We start from the raw sequence: 8,143 nt of genomic DNA, 5'->3' as shown, positions 1-8,143 counted from the left end.
CTCTGTTCAAAGGAAGCTGATTGGCTGCTCACTTTCCAAGTAGGTTCCCTTGTAAGAGGTACAGGGACTATCTCAGACAGGAACTCAGTGGCAGGCTCTTTGATCCCACCGAGGGGCCCAGCCTTGCCAGACCACAGAGAAAGATGATGCAACCAGCCTTGATGAGATCTGATAAGCTAGGGTCATAGAGAAAGGGAGGAGGTCCTCTCCTATCACAGGACTAGGGAAATGGCATAGAGGGAAAAGAGGGAGGGTGGGTGGGACCGGGAGAAGACAAGGGAGGGGACTGCAGCAGGGATACAAAGTGAATAAATTGTAATAAATAAATATATAAATTAAATTAAAAAGCAAAATATCCAATCAAATTATTATCTCTTCTCATACCAATACATCCTTCAAAGAATAACACAAGGTCTAAAGCTTTCTTGAAGTCTTTCCTAGTCACTTATATTCCAACATTACTCTGCTGGTAAAATTCTACTAGTTTGTTAATGCAAAATGTTTAGCTTTATCTTAACTTATTGTTTTATATACATAGAAGTCATAATTGAACAGGATTATCTGTAAGAGTCACTTATTTAATATTTGCTGTGTTCCTATCATCAATCTAGAAACTCTTACTTTAATCATCAGAACTTATGAGTCAAGTAAATTATTAGTTCTGATTCACAGAGATGGAAAATGAAATGTTCTCACATTGATTCATATGTGAAGACTTAAAGAAAGTAACAACTGAAGCCTAAAATCAAGTTGTTCCAAAAGTAAATCTTAGCTCCCTGTCATGAAGAATTATTGTTTTAAACTTTCGACATCTAGTCTAAACTAAGTCTAAGAAAATAAGTCATTTGATGGTGTAATGATACAGACCACATATTCCTTGACCCCCAGAGGCTTCATGGATTGCGAAATCTACAGCAATGAATACTATTCGCTATTTTCATCTCGTGACCAAACAGAAATCATTGTTTTCTCATTGTCTCAGAACTACATGATAGTGATTGATCTCATAAACACTTTAATGCCTCAATTATTAGTCCATAAACTAAAGCACCCACTCTAGAAAAGCCTCTACTAGAAGAAAGGGTACTGGAGATCACTTCACATTCTCATAATTACTGAGTCTTAAAAATTTTTTATACCTATTTTATTCCACTATAAACTACAAAACTGGTTTCTAAGCCTGACTTCTTCCCTATTTGGTAACTTGTATCTTCTGTTTAGCTTTTGTTTTTTTAATGATAATGTGTTCCAAGATTACAATGACATTTTACATTGTTCCCCAGTCCATCAACTCAACAATGCTGAAATTAGTCCAGGTAACAAATATTGACATATTTTCTAATAAAAACTGAGATAATGGTTTAATTAACTTGCTCAAAACCTTATAAGCCTAGGCTGCAAAAACAAAAAACAAAGTTTTCTCTTTTCTTCTATACCTCACAATCAATATATATGTTCTAGTACAGGGAATCATAAGAAAGAAGGGGAGTTAGTCTGATGGGGAAAGGATAGGAGCTCCACAAGGACCAAATATATCTGGGCACAGGGTCTTTTCTGAGACTGACATTCAACCAAGGACCATGTATGGATATAACCTAGAACCTCCACTCAGATGTAGCCTGTGGTAGCTCAGTAACCAATTGGTTTCCCAAAGTGAGGGGAACAGGGACTATTTCTAACAGGAACTCAATGACTGGCTCTTTGGCCTCCCCACCCCCAAGGGAGGAACAGTCCTGTTAGGCCACAGAGGAGGGCTTTGCAGCCAGTCCTGAAGATACCTGATAAAACAGGATCAGATGAATGGGGAGGAGGTCCCCCTATCAGTGGACTTGGAAAGGGGCACAGTGGAGATGAGGGAGGGAGGGAGGGAGGGACTGGGAGGGAATGAGGGATCGGGACACGGCTGGGATACAGAGTTAATAAAATGTAACTGATAAAAAAAAAATAAAAATAAAAATAAAAAAAAAGAAAGAAAAAAAAGAATTCATTGATATTTAGACACATTAATTCTAGTCATATGAAACAGAGTATTAAAACTGATGATATGAAAGTCAAATACCTGAAAAGACAAAGATAAGTGTTGCGCTGCCATGATGCACATCCCTAGAACTTTGTGGAGAAAGTAGTTTGGAACTAGAGGCTTACCTTCCTTCCTGAACAGCACAGGATTCAAGTCCAGCACCTTTGTATAGGTTCAAATGTCAAGTCAGAAATTCAGTCCTTGAAAGAAATAATACATATTTATTTGGAGAGTGTTCCTTAATACATTGTCAAAGGCTAAGAGTTCACCAGAAGCTGGCAAACAATGTTGAAGAAAAAGGCCATGTGTATCCTTGGAATCAACAAATATATGTTCCTTTCTATTAATCATTTCATCCACTTATAGATTGAACAATATCCATGATTAAAACTTTTACTATAAGAAGATAAAAGAATACTTACAATCCTTATAGTTGATAAAGGGTGGGAATCATGACAACAATTACTGTGATTGTTACAAGTTTTACCCCATGACCATTGCTGTAGGCTCTCAAGAGAAGATCATCGTTGCTTTTATGTGGTTACTAATATTTAGATGTATAAATGAATGGTCAGAGTGACTTTAATCCTCTGACTACTCCCCCTCTACATGAAGACAAGTATAGATCTATCATGATCTAAAAGGGGTGAACAACAGGAACCAGGAGGTAATTACATAGCTATGGAGCTCTGAGGGTGAAAATATCCCATGAGAATTCCAAACACTTCATCTCCGTTGCCTAGTGATCAGGTGATTACAGCATCCATGGGGATCTAGCTCTACTTCTGTGGGAAAACATTGGGTATATTTGCGTTATGTGTGTTGATTTCCTTTGAAAATGCACAAACCAAGCTTCACACAACTTTCTGGACCATGACTCAACATGACCATTAAAACACAGGGGCACAGGGTATATCACTAAAAAAAGAAAGTAGGTTTCAGAAATTCACCTTCTCCATGTGGCCTGTGCAGCCACCTGAGGCCATGATGATGTCTAGGGCCATACTGCTACCAAGGGGCATGTCTGCATCTGTGGTCCTACTGTGACCTACTGTGGCCAACAAGTCTGTGTTGGTGTCTGCAGCCCATGTTGCCACCAATGGTTATGTGGATGTCCATGTTCTGTGCTGTACTCTGAATCTGTGTTGCTGTCCATAGGCCATGCTGCTTGTCAGGTTCCATATTGATCTGAGTGGCCTGAACTTACACCTAAGGCCATGGAGATATCCTTGGCCTGTCCTGCTACCAAGAGTTGTGATTAGTCCATAACCTGTGGAGTGGCAGAGGGACAGGTTGATGTCTATTATCTGTACTGCCAAAGGAGACCATGCTGAGGTCAGTGACACATGCTGACACTGAAAATGTCTTCTCTATCACCAGAAACCATATGTAAATCAATTGTTCATGCTTCCATTGACTGTAAAGGGCAAGGAAGCTATTTTTGTCATAATATTGGTAATTGCAAATTCACAGCTGAGAAAGAAAGCATAGAAGGCTTCTGTGACAACCCTTACTCCCCAAAAAACTAATGGCCTAGACAGAAAGCCATTAAAGAAAACTCTTAAAAATTAAAAGTTCCCCTTTCTCCACAACCTCTGCAACATGTGTTGTCACTTGAGTTTTTTATCTTAGCCATTCTGATGGGTTTAAGGTGAAATCTCAGGATTGTTTTGATTTGCATTTCCCTGATGACTAATGACTTTGAGCATTTCTGTGTTTCTCTGCCATTCAATATTTCTCTATTGAGAATTCTCTGTTTAGCTCTGTTCCCCATTTTTTAATTGGATTACTTGATTTGTTGCTGTTTAACTTCTTGAGTTCTTTATATATATTAGTCCTGGATATTAGTCCTCTGTCAGATACAGAGTTGGTGAAGATCCTTTCCCAGTCTGTAGGCAGTCATTTTGTTCTGAAGACAGTGTCCTTTGCTTTACAGAAGCTTTTCAGTTTCATGAGGTCCCATTTATTGATTGTTGATCTTAGAGCCTATGCTGTTGGTGTTCTGTTCAGGAAGTTGTCTCCTGTGCCAATGAGTTCTAGGCTCTTCCCCACTTTTTCTTCTAACCGATTTATGTGTCTGATTTTATATTAAGGTCTTTGATCCACTTGGACTTTAGTTTTGTGCAGGGTGATAAGTATGGATCTATTTATGTTTTTCTACATGTAGCCATTCAGTTAGACCAGCACCATTTGTTGAAGATGCTATCTTTTTTTCATTGTATGGCTTTGGCATCTTTGTCAAAAATCAGGTGTCCATAAGTGTGTGGGTTTATTTCTGGGTCTTCTATTCAGTTTCATTGATCCACCATTCTCTTTCTATGCCAGTACCATGCAGTTTTTATTATGGTTGTTCTATAGAACAGATTGAGATCAGGGATGGAGATACCTTCAGGAGATCTTTTATTGTAGAGGATTGTTTTAGCACTTCTGGATTACTTGTTATTCCATATGAAGTTGAGAATTTTTCTTTCAAGGTCTGTAAAGAATTGTGTTGGTAATTTGATGCATTGAATCTGTAGAAGATAAATTTTGGTAAGATGGTCAATTTTACTATGTTAAATTGTGAAGCCATGAGCATGGGAGACCTTTCCATCTTCTGATATCTTCTTGTATTTCTTTCTTCAGAGACTTGGAATTTTTTTCATACAAGTTTTTGACTTGCTTTGTTATGGGCACGCCAAAGTACTTTATGTCTTTTTTCGCTATTGTGAAGAGTGTTGTTTACCTAATTTCTTTCTCAGCCCTTTTGTCTTTTGTATACAGGAGGGCTACTGATTTTTTTTTTAGTTAATTTTGTATCCAGCCACTTTGCTGAAGGTGTTTATCAGCTGTATGAGTTCCTGGTAGAATTTTTGGGGTCTCTCAGATATACTATCATATCATTTGCAAATAGTGATACTTTGACTTCTTCCTTTCTGATTTGTATCCCCTTGATCTTCTCCAATTGTCTTATTGCTCTAGCAAGGACTTCCAGCACTATGGTGAAGAGATATGGAGAGAGTGGGCAGCCTTGCCTTGTCCCTGATTTCAATGGGATTGATTTAAGTTTCTCTCCATTTAGTTTGATGTCTGCTGTAAGCTTGCTGTGTATTGCCTTTACTATGTTTAGGTATGTGCCTTATATCCCTGATCTCTCCAATACTTTAAACATGAATGGATGTTGGATTTTGTCAAATGCTTTTTCAGCATCTAAGAAACCCTCCTCCACTGCTGGTGGGAATGTAAACTTGTACAACCACTCTGGAAATAAATCTGGCACTTTCTCAGACAACTAGGAATAGCACTTCCTCAAGATCCAGATATACCACTTCGAGGTATATATCCAAAAGAAGCTCAAGTACACAATAAGGACATTTGCTCAACCATGTTTGTAGCAGCTTTATTTGTAATAGCCAGAAGCTGGAAACAACCCAGATGCCCCTCAGCTGAGGAATGAATACAGAAATTGTGGTACATCTACGCAATGGAATATTACTCAGCAATAAAAAACAAGGAAATTCTGAAATTTGCAGGTAAATGGTGGGAACTGAAAAAGATCATCCTGAGTAAGCTATCCCAGAAGCAGAAAGAAGCACATGGTATATACTCACTCATATAGACATATAATATAGGATAAACCTACTAAACTTTGTACACCTAAAGAAACTAATCAAGAGGGAGGACTCTTACTAAAATGCTCAATCCCTATCCAGAAAGGCAAAGAGGACGGACATCAGAAGGAGAAAAGAGGGAACAAGTCAGGAGCCTGACACAAAGGACCTCTGAAAGGCTCTTCCCTGCAGACTATCAATGCAGATGCTGAGACTTATGGACAACCTTTGAGCAGAGTGCATGGAATCTAATGAAAGAAATGGGAAACAGTAAGATCTGGAGAGGACAGGAACTCCACAAGGAGAGCAACAGAACCAAAAAATCTGAGCACAGGGGTCTTTCCTGAGACTGATACTCCAACCAAAAACTATGCATGGAGATAACCTAAGACCCCTGCACAGATGTAGCCCATGGCAGTTCAGTATCCAAATGGGTTCCAGTGTAATAGGAACAGGGACTGTCTCTTTAATTACCTCTCCCTGAGGGGGAAGCAACATTACCAGGCCACAGAAGAAGACAATGCAGCCACTCCTGATGAGACCTAATTGACTAGGATCAGAAGGAAGGAAAAGAAGACCTCCCCTATCAGTGGACTTGGGGAGGGGCATGCATGCAGAGGGTGGAGGAAGGGAGTGATTGGGACTGGAGGAGGGAGAGAACCACAGAAGGGATACAAAGTGAATAAAGTGTAATTAATAAAGAATTTTAAAAAAACCTGTATGCCACAAAATTATAAAACCTAAATGAAACAGATGATTTTTTGATAGATACCACTAACAAAAGTTAAATCAAGATCAGATTAACAATTTAAATAGACCCATAGCCAGCAAATAGAAGCAGTCAGCAAAAGCTTCCCAACCAAAAAGAGCCCTGGCCAGATGATTTTAGCAAAGAATTCTACCAGAGAGTCAAAGAAGAACTAATATCAATACTCTTCAAACTTTTCCACAAAATAGAAACAGAAGGAACATGGCCAAACTTATTCTATGAGGCCAGAGTCACCCTGATACCTAAACTACACAAAGATCCAACAAAGAAAGAGAATTTCAGATCAATCTCCCTTATGAATATTGATTCAAAAATACTCAATAAAATACTTGCAAACTGAATCCAGGAACACATCAAAAATATCGTCCACCATGGTCAAGTAGGCTCCATCCCAGGAATGCACAGATGGTTCAACATTTGAAAATCCATCAATGTCATACATCATATAAATAAACAAAAAGAAAAAAAAACATGATCATCTCCTTAGCTGCTGAAAAAGCCTTTGACAAAATCCAACACCCCTTTTGTTTAAAGTCTTGGAGAGATCAGGGATTGAAGGCACATAGTTTAACACAACAAAGGCAATATACAGCAAGCCAGTACCAAACATCAAGTTAAATGGAGAGAAACTTAAAGCATTCCCATTAAAATCAAGAAGACAAGAATGCCCACTCTCACCACATCTCTTCAATAGTACTTGAGGTTCTAGCTAGAGCAATAAGACAAGTAAGAGAAATCAAGGGAATAGAAATTGGAAGAGGAAAAGTTAAAGCATCACTATTTGCAGATGATTACATCTGTGCATACACTTATGTATAATGGTATACATAAGTGACCCCCAAGATGTTACCAGAGAATGCCTACAACTGAAAAACACCTGCAGCAAAGTGTCTGATACAAAATTAACTCAAAAAAAGTCATATCCCTCCTTTATATAAGTGACAAAAAGGATGAGAAAGAAATTAGGGAAACAACACCCTTCACAATAGCAACAAGTAATATAAAATATCTTGTTGTAACTCTAACCAAGCAAGCAAAAGACCTGTATGACAAGAACTACAAGTCTTCAAAGAAAGAAAATGAAGAAAATTTTAGAAGATGGAAAGATTTCCCATGCTAGTGGATCAGTAAGGGTAACATAGTAAAAATGCCATCTTACCAAAAGCCATCTATGATTCAATATAATTCCCATTAAAATTCCAACACAATTCTTTATATACCTAGAAAGAGCAACCATTAACTTCATATAGAAAAATGAAAGACCTAGAATACCAAAAAACACTTCTATACAATAAAAGAACTTGTGGTGGTGTCAACACCCCTGATCTCCAGCTATACTACATAGCAATAGTAAAAAGAAAGAAAAATCATGACAAAGTACTGCACAGTATTGACATAGAAATAGACAGGTTGATCTATGGACTCGAACTGAAGACCCAGAAATAAACCCACACTCCTATGGGCACTTGATTTTGACAAAGAAGCCAAAACCATACAATGGAAAAAAGAAAGAATCTTCAACACATGGTACTGGTCTAACTGGATGTCTGCATGTGGAAAGATGCAAATAGATCCGCATTTATCACCCTGCGCAAAACTCAAGTCCAAGTGGATCAAAGACCTTGACATAAAAACATATTCTAAATCTATTAGAAGACAAAATGGGGAAAAGTTTAGAACTCGCTGACATAGGAGACAACTTCCTGATCAGAACAACAAAGGCACAGACTCTGAGATCAACAAATAATCAATGTGATCTCAAAA

Source organism: Meriones unguiculatus, chromosome 1 (genome assembly GCF_030254825.1).
Source record: "Meriones unguiculatus strain TT.TT164.6M chromosome 1, Bangor_MerUng_6.1, whole genome shotgun sequence".
In the NCBI taxonomy this organism is placed as follows: domain Eukaryota; kingdom Metazoa; phylum Chordata; class Mammalia; order Rodentia; family Muridae; genus Meriones; species Meriones unguiculatus.
Note: the sequence above shows the minus strand (reverse complement) of the source record.